The following is a 24,709-nucleotide window of genomic DNA, read 5'->3' as shown; positions in this document are numbered from 1 at the left end:
TTCCATCATCGGATGTTGGTGATCCTATTTTTATCAATAGCTGCACAAAAAAGTGCTGTTGGGTTTTGTCCCTTAGATTTTGAAGCCATGATGTTCTTCTTCTGCCTGGACTTCCTTTGCCTTCAATCTTTTCCTGGAGGATTATGTGAAGAAGGCAGTATTTTTTCTGGGTGTCACATCACACGTCCAAAATATTCTACCATTTGCTTCTTTATGGTTTTGATGGTTTCCCTTGGCTTTCCCAGGCATCTTGCCTAACAGCAGAAATTGGGGGCTCCATTGTGGTTATCAGTGAAGGACTACCTACGATCAGGAGAGCCTCCTTAGTCCCAATTTAAAATGCAGAGAGAGATTACGGGGTTTTTTTCCCCTCTAAGGGAAGCTCAAGAATTTGAAAGAAGCAGAACAACAAGGAGTTGAGACAGGTAGCAATATTTCTGCAGAAAAATAGCTCATTTCTAACCATGTTTAAACTGGGATTGAATAGAATAGAATAGAATTTTTTATTGGCCAAGTGTGATTGGACACACAAGGAATTTGTCTTGGTGCATATGCTCTCAGTGTACATAAAAGAAAAGATACCTTCATCAAGGTACAACATTTACAACACAATTGATGGTCAATATATCAATATAAGTCATAAGGATTGCCAGCAACAAGTTATAGTCATACAGTCATAAGTGGAAAGAGATTGGTGATGGGAACTATGAAACGATTAATAGTAGTGCAGATTCAGTAAATAGTCTGACAGTGTTGAGGGAGTTATTTGTTTAGCAGAGTGATGGCCTTCGGGAAAAAACTGTTCTTGTGTCTAGTTATTCTGGTGTGCAGTGCTCTATAGCGTCGTTTTGAGGGTAGGAGTTGAAACAGTTTATGTCCAGGATGCGAGGGATCTGCAAATATTTTCACGGCCCTCTTCTTGATTCGTGCAGTATACGGGGTGGTGGTGGTAAGAAAGCATCTTTGGGATGGCAGAAAATTGTGACATCCGTTTGATAGTCTCATCTTGCAGATGATACTTAGATACTCGTGGTTGGTGTCATGGTACAACTGCATCACTTCCTTGCTGATGTCAGGGTAGGCCAGTTATCTCTGCAACGAATGAATCAAAGTGAAGATTTAAAAAAAGATCATCTGGTTACAGGCTAACGATATATTTTTTTTAAAAAAACAAACAAACCACGCACACAGGGAGATTTATCAAGTCTGTAAAAAGCAACCTACAATTGTTCGCCTTACAACAGTTCATTTAGTGACCGTTCAAAGTTACAACAGCACTGAAAAAAGTGATTTGGTGACTGCTTTTCATTGCAGCCCTCCTGTGGTCTCCTGATCAAAATTCAGATGCTTAGCAACTGACTCGTATTTATGACGGTTTCACTGTCCTGGGATCATGCGATTGCCTTTTGCGACCTTCTGACAAGCAAAGTCAATGGGGAAGCCAGATTCACTTAACAACCGTCTTACTGACCTAACAACTGCAGGGATTCACTTAACAACTACCACAAGGAAGGTCATCTAATGGGGCAAAACCCACTTAACCAATGTCCCGCTTAGCCAACAAAAATTGAGGCTCCGTTATGGTCGTAAGTCAAGGACTGCCTTACTGTAGAGGCCTTTCATTCTCCAGTTCATATTTCTTCTTCCTGTAATTAAGCTTGCTTTGTAATCAATAGAAAACATTTATTTTTTTTTTGCAAGATTAATTGTACAGTCTGGGCTTTTATTGAGAGGCAGCGAAGGCTCCATTCTTCTTAATTATTTTGGAGCATAATTGAAAAAGATTTGAAAGCCGATGCAATTTTAATTCTTCCTCTCTTTTTTTTTGGAAGCTTGCAAGGAAATTTTGACTGGTTTTATGTCGAAAAAAAGCCCCATTAGTTGAAGAGAGATGGATGACTAAAGCCAGCCTTTCAAGATAGTTAGACCTCGACTTACAACAGTTCATTTAGTGACCAAAGCTACAATGGCACTGAAAAAAGTGACTTATGACTGTTTTATTTACAACCTTTGTAGCAATTAAGTGAACAAAATTCAGGTGCTGGGCAACGGACTCGTACTTATGACCGTTGCTGTGTCCCCAAGATCATGTGATCACCTTTTGCGAACTTTTGACAAACAAAGTGAACGGGGAAGCCAGAATTGCTTCACAATTGCGTGACCAACATAACAGCTGCGGTGATTCATTTACCAACAGAGGCAAGAAACGTCGTAAAATAGGGCAAAACTGACTGAACTGAGTTTTGAGCAACTGTCTCACTTAGCAACAGAAAATTTGGGCTCAGTTATGGTCGTAAGTCAAGGGCTACCTGTATTTTATTCTGTCTTGCTTTAATTTTAAAATCTTCTTCTGGTTGTGAGAGACAATAGCTTCCGAGGGAAAATGAATGCTAAAACCTTTGCAATTTCCTCCCAGGGTTTTAATTCTGCTCAGCCGCGGACCTCAATAACCATGCAAGTGCCCCAAAGTAAACACAGTTCAGTCAATTAAATTAATACTTAATTACCAGGTATAACCACTCATTATTGAGGGCTGGTGATAATTGGTTCAATATCCCAGCTGGCCTCAGGTTGAAGACCAACTAATTTACTGGAATTTGCTAGAAGGCAAAAGGAATTACCGTATTTTTCGAAGTATGAGACGCACCGGAGTATAAAACGCAGCTTAGTTTTTGGGGAGGAAAATAGGAAGAAAAAAAATCTGCCTACCAGGGATTCATCTGGCTAGCGTCCTTAGTCTGGTCAGCTTCAACACATTTAGTTTGCTGGTTTTTATCCCCTGCTTGGGGATAAAAAAAAACAACTTCTAAAGCACAGCTGACCTTTGGAGAGAGAAGCAATGAGAAACGCAGGCGAAGCACAGAGACTGCTTCACTCGCTAGCGCCTCCTTAAGGCTGAAAAAAAAAGCTTCACAGCTGAGAGTTGGAGGTAGATGCTTCCCTCTCACCTCGTTAGGGCTGGAAAAAGAAGGTTCGAAAAAGGTACATTCGGAGTATAAGACGCACCCAAATTTTCAGCCTCTTTTAGGAGGGGAAAAAAGTGTGTTTTATAGTCCGAAAAATACGGTATCCGTTTGTTTTTCTGCCCTTGGCTAATTTAAATAATGCAATTAAACTGTGTGAATTCATTGCAAGGGGGGATTTGGATTTAGCTTTAAATGATGGGTTTTGTCCTTGGGCTAAATTTACCGTAGAAGCATTCCGATAAATAAAGGAGGTAAAACTTCAAAAAAGAAAAGAAAGAAAAAAAATGAATCCTGAACGGGTGAATAAAATTAAATCTGCTACAATAAATTTTGCAGACTGCAACAAGCATCTATTGGAAATCAGATCAATTACAGGTAGTTCTCAACTTACGTTCGTTTAGTGATGGTTCAAAGATACGACGGCACTGAGAAAAGGGACCTAGGATTGTTTTTCACACTTACGACGGTTGCAGCCTCCCTGGGGGGGGTCACATGATCAAAATTCAGACATTTGGCAACTGACTCGTATTTATGACGGTTGCAGTGCCCCAGTGTTACGTGATCCCCTTTTGCAACCTTCTGAGCGAGGTTCGCTTTACAGCAGGGGTGAAATCTAAAAATTTTCCCTACCGGTTCTGTGGGCGTGGCTTAATTGGTGGGCGTGGCTTGGTCAGATGACTGGGTGGGCGTGGCCAATAACAATAAATAATAAAAATAATAAACAAAGTATAAAAAACAATAAGAGGTAACAAAAACCAACTTTCACACTTTACACACACACAACACAACACCACTGACTCACACACAATGTAAAAGCAGCTGCACTTCACACTTCACACAGCCACGAAAAGCTCAAAAACCAACTTTCACACACACAACTGACACACACACACACAAAATACCACATACAGCTTTCTGAGTTTTTGTGTGTTTGTGTAGTTAGAGTGAAACACTACAGAAACACACCAAATCTCAGAAAGCTGCACAAATATTTTATTTTATTATTTTATTTTATTTTATTTTATTGTGGACTTCAATTCCCAGAGTTCCTCATCCAGACAGAAATAAATTAGCTAAGTTTAGATTAGTTCAGTCTAGTGCTAAAAGCGAAACTGGGGCTTTCCGGCTCTGAGAAAAGCCATGAGGTCGATCAGTAATCAGGTAAGTGGCTTAGACTCTTTTAAAGGAGTTTTTCTTACATATTTTCTACAGAAAACATGTTTTTTAAGGTTCTGCTGATGAGGAACTCAGGTGAGATCCCCAGAATAGCCTTTAATTTTAATTTTAATTTTTAAGTTTAAAGGCTGCCGATCTCAGCTGAGGGGCAGGATCCTCAAAGGCTTTTTTTTACTTTTAAAGGCAGGTTTCGGCTGAAGCAAAACCGGCTTTTAAAAGTAAAAAAAAACCAAACCTCTGCTGATGGTGCGGCTCAGCAGAGGCAGGGAGGTGGGGCCAGGGGTTGTTTGCTACCGGTCCTCCGAACCAGCAGCCACCATCGCTACTGGATCGCACGATCCCGTCTGATCTGGGAGCATTTCACCCCTGCTTTACAGCCGTGTGACTAACTTAAAAACTGCATTGATTCACTTAAAAACCGTGGCAAGAAAGGTCATGAAATGGCCTTACCCAACAAATGTCTCTCTTTTTTTGGAGTGTGTGTGAAAAGTTTTTTATTTTTAAAACATACATCAGTATCATTGCATGGACCCAAGCCCTAGTAGGTAGTATTAAATGCAATCAGTTCAAAAACAAACAGATTTTATCATAACAGCTGAGAATTAACTCATTCTCAGCATCGTCTAAGCTAAATCAAAACAAATTCTTTTTTTTAAATCAATTTTTATTGATTCCCTCCTTACACACACACATTGTTTATGAACAGAGTATTGACCATATCATGTCTTATACACCTTAACTTAACATATTCAAATATATTTTACTCAGTTAAAATTTCTGCCAAAATATTCTTTTACCATATTTTAATCACAATCTTAATGCTTCTATGCTCATTTATATAAACCACATCTTCTTTCATCTAGCTAAAAAACAATAAAAAAGAATATATGTTAGTTAAAATGCAGGAACTTGAGGATGAAAGAAGAAAGCAAATTCTTCTTTCAAAGCAAATAACACAATTCTTCAGTCTTATCACCAACCTTGTTGTAATTAGGCAAACTGCCAAAGGCTTTTCTTGGCAAAAGTTCAAAAGAAGAAGACGCCAACAAGAAATAAATGCAGCAAGACAAGGAGCAATTCTATCAACGTTGTTTTCCGACAAAGAGCCCAAACGCTGTTGCTGGTCTTTTAAGCCTTATGGGAAGGGCCAATCATCTCTTGGCCTTACTCCAGAGTCGTCCTCTCTCCTTGAGCTGCTCTTGCCTTCTGGCAGCTCTTCTCATACGTGCATTAGGAACAGGCTCTATTATCAGTCTACTATCAGACTACTATCAGCCTCTGGAAGCTCTGGAGTCGGCACCTCACTTCCCGATGGCCCTGGCCCCATGTCTGCCTCCGACGCAGAGCTTTTCCTGCTTTCAGGACTGGCCCATGTTTTTCTGCAGCCTCATCGCTATCCAGCTCGATTACCAGTTCTGCAGGCTGCTGGCGGACTACAACACATGGACAGTATGGCATCTGAGTGCCATTCATTTTGATACAGTATTAATACAAGTAAAAATTACTACATTGATCAACTTTACATGGTCTAATGTTATTATACGTATTTATTTCAGCACATATTTCTTTACTTTTCAATTATTCAATATTAGCTACATCTTTCTAATAGTCATAACATTATTCTTGAGCATAACGTCCTTTTTCAAAATCTGATCTTAACCTCTAACGTTCACTTTAAATATGTTATGTAAAAATAGGCATAACAATCTTCCCCCTGTTTCTAATTTCTTAATCTATTCTAGTTCTCAGTACAACCAATTTTATTATTATTTTTAATAAAAAAGATCCTTTCTATCCATCATCTCTCACCCTCTTGGAAATTTCACTTCTTCTCTTTTTAACTTGCCTCCCATACTCCTCTCTTAGGTCTTCATTGGGGTGAAATCCCAAATTTTTCCCTACCGGTTCTGCGGGCATGGCTTGGTGGGCATGGCAGGGGAAGGATATTGCAAAATCTCCATTCCTACCCCACTCCAGGGGAAGGATACTGCAAAATCTCCATTCCCTCCCTCCTGGGGGAAGGATATTGCAAAATCTCCATTCCCACCCCACTCTGGGGCCAGCCAGAGGTGGTATTTGCCAGTTCTCTGAACTACTCAAAATTTCCGCTACCAGTTCTCCAGAACCTGTTAGAACCTGCTGGATTTCACCCCTGGTCTTCATCTACATTTTTCGTTTTCAACCCAACCTTCATTTCCATCTCCACTATTTTTTGGCTGCCAATCCACTCACAGGGTCTGCCAAACCCTCTTGTCTTTTTTCCACAAATATTTTTCGATTTATTGAATTCCATTTTTCTACCACCTAATATACATTCTCCCAACTCTATTTCACCCAGCTTTATTATCTCCTCCTTCTTCTAATGTCTCTCTTAGCAAGGGAAATTTGGGGCTCAATTGTGATCATATTGTGAACCGCTCCAATCTCGATTGCAGAAAATATGACTTCAGAAACAGAGTTGTTAATGCCTGGAATGCACTACCAGACTCTGTGGTCTCTTCCCAAAATCCCCAAAGCTTTAACCGAAGACTATTCACCCAATTCCTAAGAGGTCTGTAAGGGGCTTGCATAAGAGCACCAGCGTACCTACTGTTCCTGTCCTAATGTTCCCTTTAATTGTATTCACTATATGTATTCAATTCATGCTTTATTTTTATTTTATTTATTTATTTATTTATTTTGTCACAACAGTATATATAAGCATAAGCATGAAAATAACTATATAATATATAAGCATATATATAAGCATAAGTATGTAATAACTATATTAATTGGATATTTTAAATTTTATATTTTAATTTATATTTTAAATTTTAATTTTAATTTTCAGCCTTTTTGTAATTTGCTATGTTTTAAATGTTGGTTTTAATTGTATATATCCTGTGTTTTATCTTTGGCTGTACACCGCCCTGAGTCCTTTGGGAGAAGGGCGGTATAAAAATTTAATAAATAATAATAATAATAATATAATGAAAGGAAACAATAGGACAGGAACGGTAGGCACGTTTATGCTTATATATATTATTTAATATGTATTTGACAAAATAAATAAATAAAATAAAATAAATAAGTCAAGGACTAGCTGTAGTCTGAAGAGGGACTTAAATAAGGAAAGGGAAAAGACGAATTTAGCTTATAACAATCTTCTTAATCGTTTAGAGATTTTTAGACTGCAGAAATGCAATTTGCAGAGAGAGAACTCTGTGGGGTTGTCACGTGTTAAAAATTTATTTTTAATTATACATTTACAATGTTAAATATTAACCAGAGTTCCCTGGGTGAGTTTATATATTAGTAAAAATTCTTGTCATGATCTTAACTGGTGAACAGTGCATTGTAGGGTAACAATCTTTCAACCTCCCAAGTGGGTTAACTAACAGAATCTGTTCAAAATCCAAGAGCCATTAATCTAGGGCAGATCTGTTAAACTGGTGGCCACAGGCCGGATGCGTCATGCACAGGCCACGCCCACCTCGGCTCCGCAAAAGCAAAAACATCGCGATATGTCACGTGATATGATTGAGTCTAGGGACAATGAAATTTGGGGAAGTAGTAGATGGTTTGCTGCTATTGGATGCTGCTGTGCTGCTACTGTGGCCCCATGGTTTTCATTTTTATTGTTTCATGACAGTTTCCCAGCCACTCTAGCAATCTCTTGCTCTCTCCCCTACCCAGCCACAGTCACCTGTCTGCTGGGAAGGGAAGGGAATAGGGTGAGAGAGGAAGGAAGGAGAAATTGAAGAGAGGGAAAGGAAGGGTGAAAGAGGAAGGGAGGGAAGAGAGGGAAAGGGAGTGAGTGAGAGAGGAAGGAAGGAGAAATTGAGGAAAGGGGAGGGAAGGTATGAGAGAGAAAGGAAGGAGGAAGGATAAATTAAGGAAAGAGAAGGGGAGAAGGAGGAAGGAAATATAGATTGAGAAGGAGGGAGGGAGGGAGAAAGGAAGGAAAGAAAGAAAGAACAAGACAAAGAGGAAGGAAAAAAGAAAGGGAGAGAGGAATCTTGGAAGGAAGGAAGAAGGGACGAAGGGAGAAAGGAAGAAAGGCAATAAAAGAAGAAAGAGAAAGGGGGGATGAAGGAAGGAAGAAGGTAGGACGGAGGAAGAAAGAGAAGGAAGGAAAAACCTCATATAATGTAATTATTGATAGCCATCTTCATGAACAGCTTCCAACTTTGATTAATTTTCTTTTATCTTACACAAAAGAGCACCTCTGCCCTTCGTTTTTTCTTTCTTTCAGTTCATTATCTTATTCTTTTCCCCATCCTCTTTTAAAATCCAATCTCCCAGTCCAGAAATTATCAATCTGATCCTTCTTTCAACCGGAAAATGTAAGCTTTCCAACCTTTCAAAAACAATCTTTGTCATTTTTTTTTTCCTATGTCCGAACGGATCACCTTCATCATTTCTGCAAACTCAATTCATTTTAATAACCTAATCTTCCCACTGTAGGGGTTTCAACTTTTTTGCGTCTGCAGTAATCTTGTCTCACTTAAAACACAGTTCTTGGTGTGGGGAGGATTGTAGGATTCCCAGGAGGGAGGGGCTGCGTCCCAGAGGACCGAGAGACATCAAAGTTTCAGATACAGGAAGTCCTCGACTTAACGACCAGAATTGAGACCAGAATTCCCACGGCTAAGCAAGGCGGTTGTTAAACCAATTGCACCTGATTTTACGACTTTTCCTCTCACAATAGTTAAGCAATCACTGCTATTAAATATTCTGTCCCATTTTCTGCCACGGTTCTTAAGTGAACCGCTGCAGTTGTTAAGTGGATGGTTCGGGCATTAAGCAAATCTGGCTTTCTCCATTGATGTTGCTCGTTAGAAGCTAGCTAGGAAGGTTACAACCAGGGGTGAAATCCAGCAGATTCTGGAGAATAGGCAGAGGAAAGTTTGAGCAGTTCTGAGAACCGGTAGTGGAAGTTTTGAGTAGTGTGGAGAACCAGCAAATACCACCTCTGGCTGGCCCCAGGAGTGGGGAGGGAATGGAGATTTTGCAGTATCCTTCCCCTATCACGCCCACCAAGCCACACCCACCAAGCACACCACACCCACCAAGCCACAGAACCAGTAGTAAAATATTGGATTTTACAACTGGTTACAACCCTGTTGGGACAGTGCAGTTGTCACAAATACATAAGCATCCAAATTTTGATCATGCAATCGTACGGATGCTGCAATGGTCATAAGTGTGAAAACTGATAACTTTTTACAGTGTGTCATTGTAACTTTGAATGGTCACTAAACGAATGGCTGAAGTCTAGGAACACCTGTTATCCCCTAAAATTGGGTCAAATGCTGACACCTATCTCCTGGGTTTTCTTTTCCAGATGTCCTGCCTGGTTCTTGAACTTCAGAAGACACTCATGTGAGGTCAAAAAAGGCAACATGGCAGCCGCACCCCAGCAATTAAAGCCTTCCTACTTTTGTATGTCTTTTGCAGGTAAGAAAAGGGTACAGCTAAGATGAAATGGGTATCTCCACCATGTGTCTTCACCGCAGCAGTCCTGTTGTGCCTCGTCCTCCCTCCTCTCCTCACCCAGGCCCCTCCCATCTGCACGTGGGCCTGCTATCAGACTCCGAGTCTGATAATGAAGATGAACGGCCTGTCATGCCTCCAGCCCCCGGCCCTGGCCCCATTCCCGGAGAGGAGGTCAGGAGTGAACAAACAAACCTCACTCCTACAGCGTGTGAGCAGGGAGCCAGCCACGTGCTAGAATTACCGACAGCAGATCCACCTGAAGAGAATTCATAGTGGGAGGATCCTCGCTTCTGGAGATTTGAGAGGCGACACCAGCAGAAGGAAGGGAGGGGCAGGCCAGGATGAATGCTGAGTCATGGAGCCACACCCCACAGCCTATATAAAGGACCTGCTTGTGGCATTCCAACCTTGAGTCAAGCAAAGTCTCATCTAGTTTGCTGAAGTCACAACTTGGACTCCTGCCTGCCCTGAGAAACCTCGGAGGAATTTGGCAAAGCTGCAGAGGCTTCGTTGCCATGCTTGATACGGACTTCCTAGACCCGGTCGTCGGAGGGGGAGGGGGACACGACAAGTCCTCAAATTCATTTAGTGACCGTTCAAAGTTACAACAGCACTGAAAAAAGTGACTTAGGACCATTTCTCACACTTACAGCATCCCCAGGATCACGAGATCAAAATTCGGATGCTTGGCAAACTGGTATCTATTTAGAACGGTCGCAATGTCCCAAGGTCATGTGATCCCCTTTTGTGACCTTCGCGGGCAAGCAAAGTCAATATGGAAGTTGGATTCACTTAACAACCGTGTGACAAACCTAACAACTGCAGTGATTCACTTAACAGCGGTGGCAAGCAAGGTCGTGAAATGGGGCAGTTAACAAAATGTCTCACTTAACAATGGAGATGTGGGGCTCCGTTGTGGTCGTAAGTCGAGGACCGCCTGTATTTTCAATTTAAGCTTTTTCAACTTCTCCCTGAAGGCAAGGAGAAAAATGACAGTTCCAGGAATATCCGTGCCCTATGCTGAAATGCTAATTGAAGCAAAGTGAAAAGCAGAGGATGCATGTGGAATTACGTGACGGAGGCTTGTAAACAGGACCTTAATTAGTGCTGCTTGTTCTTTATTTATGCAGTAACTCAGGAGACATAGAATCAATTCGGAGTGTTTTCTCATGTGCGCGCACTTGCTCAGAAAGTATCAGAAATCGCAGAAGACCCTGTCAAGACTCAGAGGTGGGTCACCCCAAGAAACAGCCCCAGCGACGTGATTCTTTAGATTGAGCATTATAATAATAATAATAATAATAATAATAATAATAATAATAATAATAATAACAACAACAACAACAACAACAACAACAACAACAACAACAATAGCAACAACAACAACAACAGTGATATCCATTGTCATCGGGGCACTTGGTACCATGTCTAAGAATTTTATAAAACACATCAAGAAATTGCAGCTTCCTGTAATAATACCAGCGGAACTGCAAAAAACTGTGCTACTTGGAACATTGTACATCTTAAGAAGGTACTTGGTTGATACCTAGGATGCTGGCAGCAACCCGTGTCAACCATCAACACCAGTCAATGGTATTTTTGATGTATTTTTAAATGCTCAGTTGACTGAGTTTCAAGTTTAATGAATAAATAATAATGATGATGATGTATATCATGATTGTGGAAAAGAAAAAAGTGTGGATAGTCAACATTGCTATACCTAGTGACAGCAGAATCAATGAGAAACAACTCGAAAAAGTCACCAGATATCAAGATTTGAGAATTGACTTGCAGATTCTCTGGCATAAACCAGTACAGGTGGTTCCAGTGGTACTCGGCACACTGGGAGCTGTGCCTAAAGGCCTAGGCAAGCACTTAAAAGCAATTGGCGCTGACAAGATCACCATTGGTCAGCTGCAGAAGGTCACCATACTGGGATCTGCTTGCATAATTCGCCGATACATCACGCAGTCCTAAACGCTTGGGAAGTGTTCGACTACTGATCTGTGATACGAAATCCAGCATTTACTGTGTATAGAATAGAATAGAATAGAATAGAATAGAATAGAATAGAATAGAATAGAATAGAATAGAATTTTTTATTGGCCAAGTGTGATTGGACACACAAGGAATTTGTCTTGGTGCATATGCTCTCAGTGTACATAAAAGAAAAGATACCTTCATCAAGGTACAACATTTACAACACAATTGATGGTCAATATATCAATATAAATCATAAGGATTGCCAGCAACAAAGTTACAGTCATACAGTCATAAGTGGAAAGAGATTGGTGATGGGAACGATGAGAAGATTAATAGTAGTGCAGATTTAGTAAATAGTTTGACAGTGTTGAGGGAATTATTTGTTTAGCAGAGTGATGGCCTTCGGGAAAAAACTGTTCTTGTGTCTAGTTGTTCTGGTGTGCAGTGCTCTATAGTGTCATTTTGAGGGTAGGAGTTGAAACAGTTTATGTCCTGGATGTGAGGGATCTGTAAATATTTTCACGGCCCTCTTCTTGATTCGTGCAGTATACAGGTCCTCAATGGAAGGCAGGTTGATAGCAATTATTTTTTCTGCAGTTCTAATTATCCTCTGAAGTCTGTGTCTTTCTTGTTGGGTTGCAGAACCGAACCAGACAGTTATAGAGGTGCAGATGAAAGACTCAATAATTCCTCTGTAGAACTGGATCAGCAGCTCCTTGGGCAGTTTGAGCTTTCTGAGTTGCCGCAGAAAGAACATTTTTTGTGGTGCTTTTTTGATGATGTTTTTGATGTTAGTTGTCCATTTTAGATCTTGCGATATGGTAGAACTTTGAAGGTTTCTACTGTTGATACTGTGTTGTCTAATATTGTGAGAGGTGGAAGTGTGGAAGGGTTTTATTATACTGTCATAATAATAATATAAAAAATATGACATACCTGTATCTGAAAAGTCATGGGAGCATGAAGTAGAAAAAGTTATAGAAAATGAGAAGGTGAAGATCTTGTGGGACTTTCGAATATAGAAGGATCATCACTTAAAACACAACATGCCAGATATCATAGTTGTTGAAAACCAAAACATACAATTTATTTATTTATTTATTTATTTTGCATTTATATCCCGCCCTTCTCCGAAGACTCAGGGCAGCTTACACTATGTCAAGCAATAGTCTTCATCCATTTGTATATTATATACAAAGTCAACTTATTGCCCCCAACAATCTGGGTCCTCATTTTACCTACCTTATAAAGGATGGAAGGCTGAGTCAACCTTGGGCCTGGTGGGACTTGAACCTGCAGTAATTGCAAGCAGCTGTGTTAATAACAGACTGTCTTAGCAGTCTGAGCCACCAGAGGCCCCGTTATTGACATCAATAACGGGGACCCGGTACTGTTATTGACATCACGGTACCAGGAGATCAGTGAAGGTTTTTTTTTTTTTACTTTTAAAAGCATTTTTTCTTTGGCTGAAAAAATTCTTTTAAAAGTAAAAAAAAAAGCTTCTGATGATCGTGCGGCTCAGCTGGGATTCTCAGAACCCTTTAAAAGCATTTTTTCTACAGCCTCTTTGGCTGAAGAGGTTATAGAAAAAAAGCACTTAAAAGTTAAAAAAAAAGTTGGCCACGCCCACCCAGTCACATTACCCCCTCCACCAAGCCACACCTACAGAACTGGTAGTAAGAAATTTTACATTTCACCCCTGTTGGAGACCCCTGCCCTAGACCACTTTAGGAGCAAAGTGGTGGGTTTTGCTGGCATTTCAGGAGGAAAGGGAGGGAGGGAGGGAGAGAGAAATAGAAAAAGAGACAAAGAAAGAGACAAAGAAAGAAAGAGAAAGAAGGAAAGAAGGAGAGAGAGAAAAGAGACAAAGAGACAGAGAGAGAGAAACAAAGAGAAAAAGAAAGAAAGAGAGAAAGAAAGAGAGAAAGAAAGAAAGAAAGAAAGAGGAAGAAAGAGAGAGAAAAGAGTGAGAAAGAAAGAAGAGGAAGGAAGGGGAGAGAGAGAAAGAGAGAGAGAGAAGAGGAAGGAAGGCCCACAAACCCTGGCACTAGACGTGGCTTCAGAAGACACTTTGAAACAGGACAGCAATCTAGGGCTGGAAGGACCCTTAGAGGCCATCTAGTCCAACCAACTGCTCCAGCAGGAAACCTTACATTGTCTGGATTATTTTGGTGCCTCTAGCAGAGAGGAAAATTGCCAGAAAGGAGTTTACTAGGACAAGGCTGCCATGCAGAGGAAGGCAGAGATAGTCCTTGACTTATGACCAGAATTGAGTCCAAATTTTTGGCTGCTAAGCAAGAGCTCACTCACTTTGTTAAGTGAGTTTCACCACATTTTACTCAATCCATGATCTCTCCTGGCTCTAACAGTCATGTGCAAGTTAGGGAAGAACATCTGAAGGTGTGTGTAATGTTCTAAATGTGCAGAAGTTATTGTTAAAAGTGTGGCAGAAAGTGGAGCCTGGGTGTGTTTTTCCAAATGTAGTAAGTGAGGTTGAATGTGTATAGTTTTAGAAGAGGGGTGTGTGTGTATACAGTATATATAATGTATCTTTTTGTGTTGCCTATACACACTATACTATGTAATATATATGTACACATATGGCATATATAAAGGTAAAGGTAAAGGTTCCCTCGCACATACGTACTAGTCGTTGCCGACTCTAGGGGACGGTGCTCATCTCCGTTTCAAAGCCGAAGAACCAGTGCTGTCCAAAGACGTCTCCGTGGTCACATGGCTGGCATGACTCAACGCCAAAGGTGCATGGAACTCCGTTCCCTTCTCACCAAAGGTGGTCCCTATTTTTTCTACTTGCATTTTTTACGTGCTTTCGAACTGCTAGGTCGGCAGAAGCTGGGACAAGTAACAGGAGCTCACCCCGTTACGCGACAGGGATTCAAACCGCTGAGCTACCGACCTTTCGATCGACAAGCTCAACGTCCTAGCCCCTGAGCCACCGCGTCCCCTTATGGCATATATACATAGGATTAAATAGTCTATGTTGGATGTTCAGCAGTAGTAAATAAATAGACAGGGAAATAGTATCTCGTTGAGACCTTTGAGGAGAGGAGAGGATAGACACCCTAACCCTAACCTTTGACGTGAATGACATCAAGTTGGCCAACCCACCAAGTCACATGACCACCAAGCCACACCCACCCAGTCACATGACCACCAAGCCATGCCCAATAAATAAGCCACGCACACAAAACCGGTAGTAAAAAAATTTAGAACCCACCCCTTCAGGAGATGCCAGAGTTGAAGAAAAAGAGCTGGAAAAAAATCATGAAATATTGCGACCTGGCCATCAAAACTACACGGCTATGGATGAAACATGTAACAACGATGCCCAATGTCATCGGGGCATTTGGTACCATGTCCAAGAATTTTATAAGCTACGACAACAAATTGTAGCTTCCTGCAATAACACCAGCGGAACTGCAAAACACTGCGCTACTTGGAACACCGTACATCTTAAGAAGTACTTGGTTGATACCTAGGACGTTGGAAGCAACCCGTATCAACCATTAGCACCAGTCAATGGTATTTGTGATGCCTTTTTGAATGTTCAGTTGACTGAGTTTCATGTTTAATGAATAAAAGTTTATAATAATAATAATTTATAAAGAGAGCCAGTTTTTGGTGTAGTGGTTAAGGTGCTGGACTAGGAATTTGTGAGTTCTAGTCCCGTTTTAGGCATGAAAGCTGTCTGGATAGCCTTGGGCCAATTACCAGATTGTGAGTTCTAGTTCCCGCCTGAGGCAAGAAAACCAGCTGGGTGACTTTAGGCCAATCAACAGGAGACAGTGAGTTCTAGTTCTATCTTAGACATATGGAAGCTGACCAAGTGACCTTGGCCAATCCCCAGGAGACTGTGAGTTGTTGCTTCCATCTAACACCCAGTTAAGCAGGGATTAACACCAGACAAACAACCAAGCAGAAAACATTCTTTTTTTTTTGCAAAGAATTTTTATTTTTGATAAACATAATAATAAAAAACATCATTGTGAACAGATTGTCAGTCAGGTATATCCTTAAACACATTTCAAATTTCATCTATACAATCTTTTCTTTTATGTACACTGAGAGCATATGCACCAAGACAAATTCCTTGTGTGTCCAATCACACTTGGCCAATAAAAAATTCTATTCTATTCTATTCTATATTTCCTTCCCCTTCATTCAAATTAATAATTATTGCACATCTCTAGTAAAAATTGTGTTCCATACCATTAAAGTTTAAATGGAGTCTAGTCCCCATATTTAAATTCCCCAAAACCTCATTAATAATTCTTCTGTTAACTTCTTAAATTCCACAAATTTAAACACATCTAAATTACTTTTAATCAGAGGTCAGACCATCTAAAAACCCTTTCATAAAGCTGCCCTGAAATCAAATAGACATTTCCATCTCACCTAGGATTAGTCCTGAAATCACAAAGACTATTCCCTCTTGTCAACTTCCTCCAAGCAGAAAACATTCTGATCACAAAACTACCAAGAAGTCCACAACTCCACCAACACAAGCAAGGCAAGCTAGTATATTGGTATATAAAAGGAGAGCAAACCCCATCCCCTTCTGTCATTGATGATGTTACCTAGTTGGGTACTGAAACATCTGCAAGCAAATAACCATGCTGGGGAATACTAAGTCCACACATTTTAAAGTTGCTAAGGTTGAGTGACACTGATATAGCCTAACACAAGGTGTACATGTATTTATTTACTTACTTTTAAAAATATACTGCCAATGTTCAAATTGACTCATGACAGTGTACAATAATAGAAGAGACAGACAGCCGTGATATACTCGTAGAACAAAATAAATTGTATTTAAAATTGTCACACTGTGTTATAAATTGCTGTGACTTCTCAACCGAGCGATTTTAATGACAGGCCTTAAATAAATGCTGTTTTGAACAGCTCTCTGCTTTTGAGAGCTGTTTCCAAAAATCAGTAGAAGCTATATGGAATTCTGACTTTTGACCAATCACCAGAAAAGAGTGATTTCTAGTCCCACCATAGGCATTAAAGCTGGCTGGGTGACTGCGCCAATCACTAGGAGACGGTGAGATCTATTTCTGTCTTAGGCATGAAAGCCGATTGGGTGACTTTAGATCAATCACAGGGAAATGGTGAGTTCTAGTCCTGCCTTAGTCATGAAGACCGGCTGGATGATTGTGGGCCAGTCCCTTTTTCTCATCTCAACCCACCTCACAAGGTTGTTGTGCTGGGGAAAACAGAAGGGATATTTTCTGTGTGCTGGCCCATCTGATGCTAAACAAAATCAAGGCATGGTAGCCTCATGCCATTGTTGGAAGAAAATTTCCTGAATTCGTTCCCAGCTGGGAAGCAATCACCGATGCTGAGAAGAAATAGACACAGAAGCCAGCTGCCGGAAAGCAGGGTTCTCTAATTCAGGAAGGCAAGAAAAGTAGTGACGCAGCGGGAGCGTTCCTGGCTTGCAAGCAAACTTGGAAGTGTGACTCCAAGCCTTTTATGCTTAATTCCGCTTTGATGGATGGGTTTTGATGTGTTTCTGATTGCCCTGAGTCTTGTTTTCCTTCTTTTCCTGGCTTAACCTTGGCCCCAGGTCTTTTGTTTTTCCTGTCCCAGGAGATAATCCTTCTCAGGGAGGCAGGAAAAAGGGAGTTTAAGTTTACCTTGGAGAGTTTATTCTTTAGCCTGATTCCCCTTATCTTAATGGCTCTACTTAAGTGTTCCTTTCAGCTGGTCCTTTTGCCTGGGGCTTTCTTAAAGGGAGAAGGGCTGGGTCAAGTACACCCCAAAAGGACAGCAACTTTTGCTTTCTGGCGCTGTCCTTTTGGGGTGTACTTCCCACACCATGATGGTTCCTTAAGCGAGATTAACCTTGCTTAATGACTCCCGGCCCTTGTTCCTCCTTATGCGGTTGTTAAATGACAGTGTTGGTCATTAAAGCAGAGCACGGGGCGGGGGAGGCTCTCTTGGGTTTTTTATTTCTTCCTTCTGGATTCCCTTAGATCTTTCACCCCCGCTGGATCCCAACAGACCTTCTCCCCCCACCCCACTGGATCCACACAGAGCTTTCTCTCTACCTGATCCCCATAAGATTTTCCCCAGAGCCGATCTTCAAAGATCTATCCCTCCACCAGATCCCCACAAGCTTTTCCCCACAGCCGATCCCCACAGGCCTTTACCCCAGTGGATCCCTGCAGGCATTTCCCTCCCCACCTGATTCCCACAGGACTTTTTCCCCCCCGCCTGATCCCGCAAAGCTTCCACCTCCACTGGATTCCCACAGGTCTTGCCTTCACCTGATCTCCACAGGGTTTACCCCCCCACACATCTGATCCACAGTGACCTTCCCTTCTACCTGATCCCCACTGCCCTTCCCTCTACTGGATCCCTGCAGGCATTTCCCTCCTCACCTGATCCCCATAGGACTTTTTCCCCACCGGATCCCACAGACTTTCTGTGGATTACTACAGGCCTTTCCCCCAATCCCTCTGACCAGTGGTAGGATTCAAATAATTTAACAACCGGTTCTCTGCCCTAATGATTTCTTCCAACAACCAGTTCACCAAACTGCTCTCAGAAAGTTAACAACCGGTTCTCCCGAAGTGGTGCGGACTGGCTGAATCCCATCATTGCCTCTGACCTTCCACGTCACCAGATCCCCACAGGTCTTGCCTCTACCTGATCGCCACAGGCTTTTCCTCCCACTGGATCTCCACAGGATTTCCCCCCCACAGGTGATCCACACTGGCCTTTCCTTCTACCTGAGCCCACTGCCCTTCCCCCCACCAGATTTCTGCAGGCTTTTTCCTCCCTCCCCCACCTCTCAGACCTCCTACCCTCCCCCACATCCCCAACCAGATCATCCCTGCAAGCAAAGAAAACCAAATTTCTGCCTCCTCAGCATTTTCCAACCCTGGTGCCTTGCAAAAATCCCAGCACAATGAAGCTCTTCTGAAGCTGCCAATCTCCATTATTATGGATCCATTCAGAAAGTCTCCCCCGTTCCCTGAAATCCCTGAGCCCACAGTCATTAGTGTAATATCTTAATTGCCATGCAGCTCTCTTCAGAATTGGGCAAACGATGCAAAAACTAATTGCAATTTGAATGTTAAATTGACACTGTCTGTTCTGTGGGTCTCCAAAGGGCTCTGCTGTAGACATTCCGTTTGTTTTTTTTCTCTTTAGCCTTGAGAGGTAGAGACATCCTAGGAGCCATGACATCATCTGTCACAATGTAGCTGGTATTATCTGGGTGTCCTTCCTTCTTTCCTTCCTTCCTTCCTTCCTTCTTTTCCTCCTTTCCTCCCTCCTGCCCTCCTCCTGTTCCTTCTTTTCTTCCTTCTTTCCTTCTTTCCTCCCTCCCTCCCTCCCTCCCTTCCTTCTTTTCCTCCTTTCCTCCTTTCCTCCTTTCCTCCTTCCCGCCCTCCTCCTGATCCTTCCTTCCTTCCTTCCTTCCTTCCTTCCTTCCTTCCTTCCTTCCTTCCTTCCTTCTTTTCCTCCTTCCTTCCCTCCCACCCTCCTCCTGATCCTTCCTTCCTTCCTTCCTTCCTTCCTTCCTTCCTTCCTTCCTTCCTTCCTTCCTTTCTTCCTTCCTTCCTTCCTTCTGTAGGAATTTAGCACCCATCCCCCTCCTAGAAGAATGAAATATTTTAGAAAATATTTAAAAGGCAGAATATATTTCCCTGGATGAGAAATGGAGAAACATGTTTTAAAGACAAAGCAGCTTCCTGACTCCCCCCCACCTTTGTCAATGGGCCATTAAAGCCTCAGCCAAGCTCACTCATTTCGCCCCACCTTTGTCAATGGGTCAGAGGTAGAAACTCATTCTCCCCACCTTTGCCAATGGGCCACCATCATCTGCAACATAATAGGACCCATCTAGCAACAGAAACTCACCACATGACACCTGGGAAGATTACATCAGCCAGCAAGGCTAGCTAAGACCCCCACCCCCTGGGAGTCTGACAGCCAATCAGGGTACTCTTCCTGTGCCCCAGAAAGTTCAAAGCTCAGAAAAAGCATAAAGCCAGGGAGCGCACAGGATCTCATCCCTTTTCTGTTCAGAAACTCAAGCCATGTGATCCTGACCACCATTAAACCATCTTTCCAAGCAGTCTCCATGTTTCCAGTGTCTTTGTCCCCACTTGAAACTGAACCCAGATGGATATTTCTTCCAGCACTTCCTTCCTTCCTTCCTTCCTTCCTTCTTTTCCTCCTTTCCTCCCTTCCACCCTCCTCCTGACCCTCCTGACAGGTCTTAAAATGGGGCATAATTCACTTAGCAAATGTCTCACTTAGCAACAGAAATTTCGGCCTCAACTGTGGACATAAGTTGAGGACTACCTGTAATTGTTTGGAAATTTCTCCTTAGTTCTACGTTGCTTCTCTCCTTGATGAGTTTCCACCAGTTGCTTCTTGTTCTACCCTCAGGTGCTTTGGAGAATAGTTTGACTCCCTCTTCTTTGTGGCAACCCCTGAGATATTGCTTCGGTGGAAAGCCAGAGAAAAATGCACTATGCAAGTTTTTCTTGAGAGGAGTGGAGTTTTTTCCCCATTAGTTAGGACACATCGTCACCCTTTTAAGGTTACTTATTCAGAGGGCAAATCCATCCAAGGTTATTGATCGGTGCACTTTACTATAGCTTGAATGAAAGCTAACAGGGGAATAAAATGTTTTACCCATTTTTCTCCCTCCTGGTCTCTTTCCGTCCCCTGAATAAATGAAGATATCATTCTTTGCAGTCCAACAGAGTGTTAGAAAGAAATTACATGAAGGGACTTTTCCCTGAAGGGATTTTGTTTGTCAGAACAAAAGGGAACTACACTTGACCGGAGTGCGACAGGTGGGTAGTTTGCAGAAAAAGACAGACTGAAGTTGCAGGTGGGGATGGACTCAGCTAGGGAAGAAATTAAATGCAGGAAAATCCACGTATTCATTACAAGATATGGGATTTAGAATAGAATAGAAAAGAATAGAATTTTTTATTGGCCAAGTGTGATTGGACACACAAGGAATTTGTCTTTGGTGCATATGCTCTCAGCGTACATAAAAGAAAAGATACCTCATCAAAGTACAACATTTACAACACAATTGATGGTCAATATATCAATATAAATCATAAGGATTGCCAGCAACAAATTTACAGTCATACATTTTATTATTTTATTATTTTATTATTTATTATTTTATCAATGGTTAGAAGGGAAAATATGATAAAGAAGATTGGAGCTTTTAACAAGGCTAAATTATTGAATGACATAATGATTTTAAGATGATGGAATAAATGGGGTAAGAAGATAAAATATTGACCCAGGATAACTTATACTAAATTAGAGAATAAAATATTACAGTTAATTTAAGGATCAATTGATTTAAAATATCTGAACACGTGTTGGATGGTAAAATGTAAGAGTAAATAAATTAATGATATGTAATTGTTGAAATTGCACGAAAGAACTATAACTCACCCAGTGACACCTTGTATTTGAATAGAAGATGCTTTTATGTTTATTATGTTTTAAAAATAAAAAAAACTTTTCAAAAAAATATATCCACGTATTCTGATCAGACAGGCTGCTAGGCAAGGATTTCAGGATGTGGATCGCCCTACCGGCCGTCCTCAAGTTACAATCATTCATTTAGTGACTGTTTGAAATTACAACGAGACTGAAAAAAGTGATTTGGGACCATTTTCACTCTTACGGCCACTGCAGCATCCCAAGGGCCACCTGACTAACATTCAAATGCTTGGCAACTGACTCGTATTTATGACGGTTATCCAGCGTCCCAGGATCATGGGATCATCCTTTGGCAGAGCAAAGCCAATGGAGAAGCCAGATTTAACAATCGAGTCACTAACTTGATTGCGGTGATTCGCTTAGCAACTGCAACTGCATGAAAGGTTGTAAAACGGAGCAAAACCCACGTAAGAAATGTCTCGCTTAGCAGTGGAAATTTTGGGCTCGGCTACGGCCGTAAATCGACTTCTGCAGGTAGTCCTCAACCTACGACCACAATTGAGCCCAAAATGTAGGTTGCTAAGTGAATTCCCCCCCCCATTTTACGACCTTTCTTGCCGCGGTTGTTCAGCAAACCACTGCAATTAATAAGTTAGTATTGTCAAGCAATGTCGGCTGGCGGCCCCCAGGGGAAGGTCCTTCTCTGTGGGGGCTCCCACACTCTGGAACGAGCTTCCCCCGGGCTTACGCCAAATACCTGACCTTCGGACCTCTCGCCGCGAACTGAAGACATATCTTTTCATTCGCGCGGGGCTGGCTTAAATTTTATTGATTTTAAATTTTCTACCACTAATTTTAAAATGGGGTTTTAGTCTTTATATATTTTTAAAGTTTTAGGCCAATTATAAGTTTTTTTTAAATTTGCATTTTAAACTGTATATTGTATTGTTCGTTTTTACTTAGCCTGTACACCGCCCTGAGTCCTTCGGGAGAAGGGCGGTATAAAAATCAAATAAATAATAATAATAATAATAATAATAATAGTAACCCGGTTGTTAAGTGAATCTGTCTTCCCCATTAGTTGTCAGAAGGTTGCGAAAGATGATCTTGTGACCTTGGGACACAGCAACGGTCGTAAGTATGAGCCAGCTGCCAAGCATCTGAATTTGGATCACATGATCATGGAGATGCTACAAAGGTCGTAAGCGTGAAAACGGTCATAAGTCCCTTTTTTTCAGTGCCGTTGTAACTTTGAACCGTCACTAAATCAAATGTTGCAAGTCAAGGACTGTCTGTATTTAATCAGTTTTTTTTTTTTAATAATAATTTTCATGAGGAACCTGAGTACCAAGAGGGGAATAGTGATCTATATGGAAGGAAAGAAACAGGGATTCAGGTAGTCCTCTAATTACGACCCTAATGGAGTTGTGATGGTCATAAAGGGCTCGTCCCATGACCGACTTGATTTTATGACCTCGCGGGCACGACACAAACCGGTAGTAAAGGTAAATAGAACCTGCCCCAATATGCTCCGTTTTATGATCTTTCTTGCCACAGTTGTTGAGTGAACGACTGCAGTCGTCGCGTTACTAACACGGCTGTTAAGTGAATGTGGCTTCCCCATTGACTATGCTCAATAGAAGGCCCCAAAGGGATGACATGACCCTGGAACACTGCAACCTGTCGTAAATATGAATCAGTTAGTAAATATGAGCCAGACGTGTGCAGCAGCTGCCAAAAAAGCCAACACAGTTCTGGGCTGCATCAACAGAGGGATAGAATCAAGATCACGTGAAGTGTTAATACCACTTTATAATGCCTTGGTAAGGCCACACTTGGAATATTGCATCCAGTTTTGGTCGCCACGATGTAAAAAAGATGTTGAGACTCTAGAAAGAGTGCAGAGAAGAGCAACAAAGATGATGAGGGGACTGGAGGCTAAAACATATGAAGAACGGTTGCAAGAACTGGGTATGTCTAGTTTAATAAAAAGGACTAGGGGAGACATGATAGCAGTCTTCCAATATCTCAGGGGCTGCCACAAAGAAGAGGGAGTCAAACTATTCTCCAAAGCACCTGAGGGTAGAACAAGAAGCAATGGGTGGAAACTAATCAAGGAGAGAAGCAACCTAGAACTAAGGAGAAATTTCCTGACAATTAGAACAATTAATCAGTGGAACAACTTGCTTCCAGAAGTTGTGAATGCTCCAACACTGGAAATTTTTAAGAAGATATTGGATAACCATTTGTCTGAAGTGGTGTAGGGTTTCCTGCCTAAGCAGGGGGTTGGACTAGAAGACCTCCAAGGTCCTTCCAACTCTGTTATTATTATTATTAGTTGCCAAACGTCCAAATTCTGATTTCATGACATGACCATTGGGAATGCTGCAAAAGTTATAAGTAATAATAATAATAACAACAGAGTTGGAAGGGACCTTGGAGGCCTTCTAGTCCAACCCCCTGCCCAGGCAGGAAACCCTACACCAGTGTAAAGTCCCCCCTTTTTTTAGTGCTGTTGTAACTTTGAACAGTCATTTAACAAACTGTTGTAAGTCGAGGACTACCTATATAACAATATAACAAAACAAGTTTTGAAAGAAAAAGGACTTTAGATTTGTATAACCGGGAGGAAGGGGAATTTTGGATTTAGAAAAACAGCCTGTGCTATCAAAGGAAATGTCAAAAATCTGGAGAATGTTAAATAAGATCATGAATAAACAATCAACAGCTGTTGCGGTAAAAATTCTCAGCCAACAAGTCGGTTCTTCCAAATATCTCCTTGGAAAAAAGAATAATTCTAGTTTAGTTTAGTTTAGTTTATTCGAATTTATATACCGCCCTATCTCCCAAAGGACTCAGGGCGGTTTACAGGCATATAAAACATCAATATCAATATACAAATTAAAATAATCCTTAAAAAACTTATTCTAGCGCCCGAATTATTAAAAATAGAAATATAAGTATCAAATATAAATATTAAAATCAATTTAAAACCCCTCTAAATTTAAAAAATCTAAGCCAGTGCTGCACAGATGAATAAATGTGTCTTGAGCTCGCGACGGAAGGTTCGAAGGTCAGGAAGTTGACGGAGTCCTGGGGGGAGTTCGTTCCAGAGGTGGGAGCCCCACAGAGAAGGCCCTTCCTGGGCGTCGCCAACCGACACTGCCTAGCTGACGGCACCCTGAGGAGTCCCTCTCTGTGAGAGCGCACGGTCGGTGAGAGGTATCTGGTCGCAGTAGGCGGTCCCGTAGATAACCCGGCCCTATGCCATGGGCGCTTTAAAGGTGGTCACCAAAACCTTGAAGCGCACCGAAGGCCACAGGTAGCCAGTGCAGCCTGCGCAGGATGGGTGTTATCACGGGAGCCACGAGGGCTCCTCTATCACCCGCAGCCGCATTCTGAACTAACTGCAGCCTCCGGATGCCCTTCAAGGAAGCCCCATGTAGAGGCGTTGCAGTAATCCAGGCGAGGCGTCACAAGGCGTGGTGACCGTGCAAAGGCCTCCCGGTCCAGAAAGGCGCAACTGGCGCACCAGGCGAACCTGGTAGAACGCTCTCCTGGAGACGGCCGTCAAATGATCTTCTAGAGACAGCCGTTCATCCAGGAGGGCGCTAAGTTGCGCACCCTCTCCATCGGGGCCAATGACT

At 41.8% G+C, this 24,709-nt stretch overlaps 1 protein-coding gene across 1 annotated transcript in view; it reads right to left on the bottom strand.

Annotated features, from left to right (window-relative positions):
* Positions 1-580: 580 nt before the first annotated feature.
* The window catches only part of ADCYAP1R1 (ADCYAP receptor type I), a 187,799-nt gene continuing 163,670 nt past the window's right edge, over positions 581-24,709 (bottom strand). Inside the window, exon 18 of the mRNA XM_058181027.1 lies at positions 581-1,092. The gene's annotated coding sequence lies outside the window, so the exon portion shown is untranslated. The remainder of the gene's footprint in view (positions 1,093-24,709) is intronic.

Source organism: Ahaetulla prasina, chromosome 4, assembly GCF_028640845.1.
Source record: "Ahaetulla prasina isolate Xishuangbanna chromosome 4, ASM2864084v1, whole genome shotgun sequence".
Taxonomy (NCBI): Eukaryota; Metazoa; Chordata; class Lepidosauria; order Squamata; family Colubridae; genus Ahaetulla; species Ahaetulla prasina.
The sequence above is the reverse complement of the archived record's forward strand: the minus strand, read 5'-3'. Positions and strand labels throughout refer to the sequence as shown.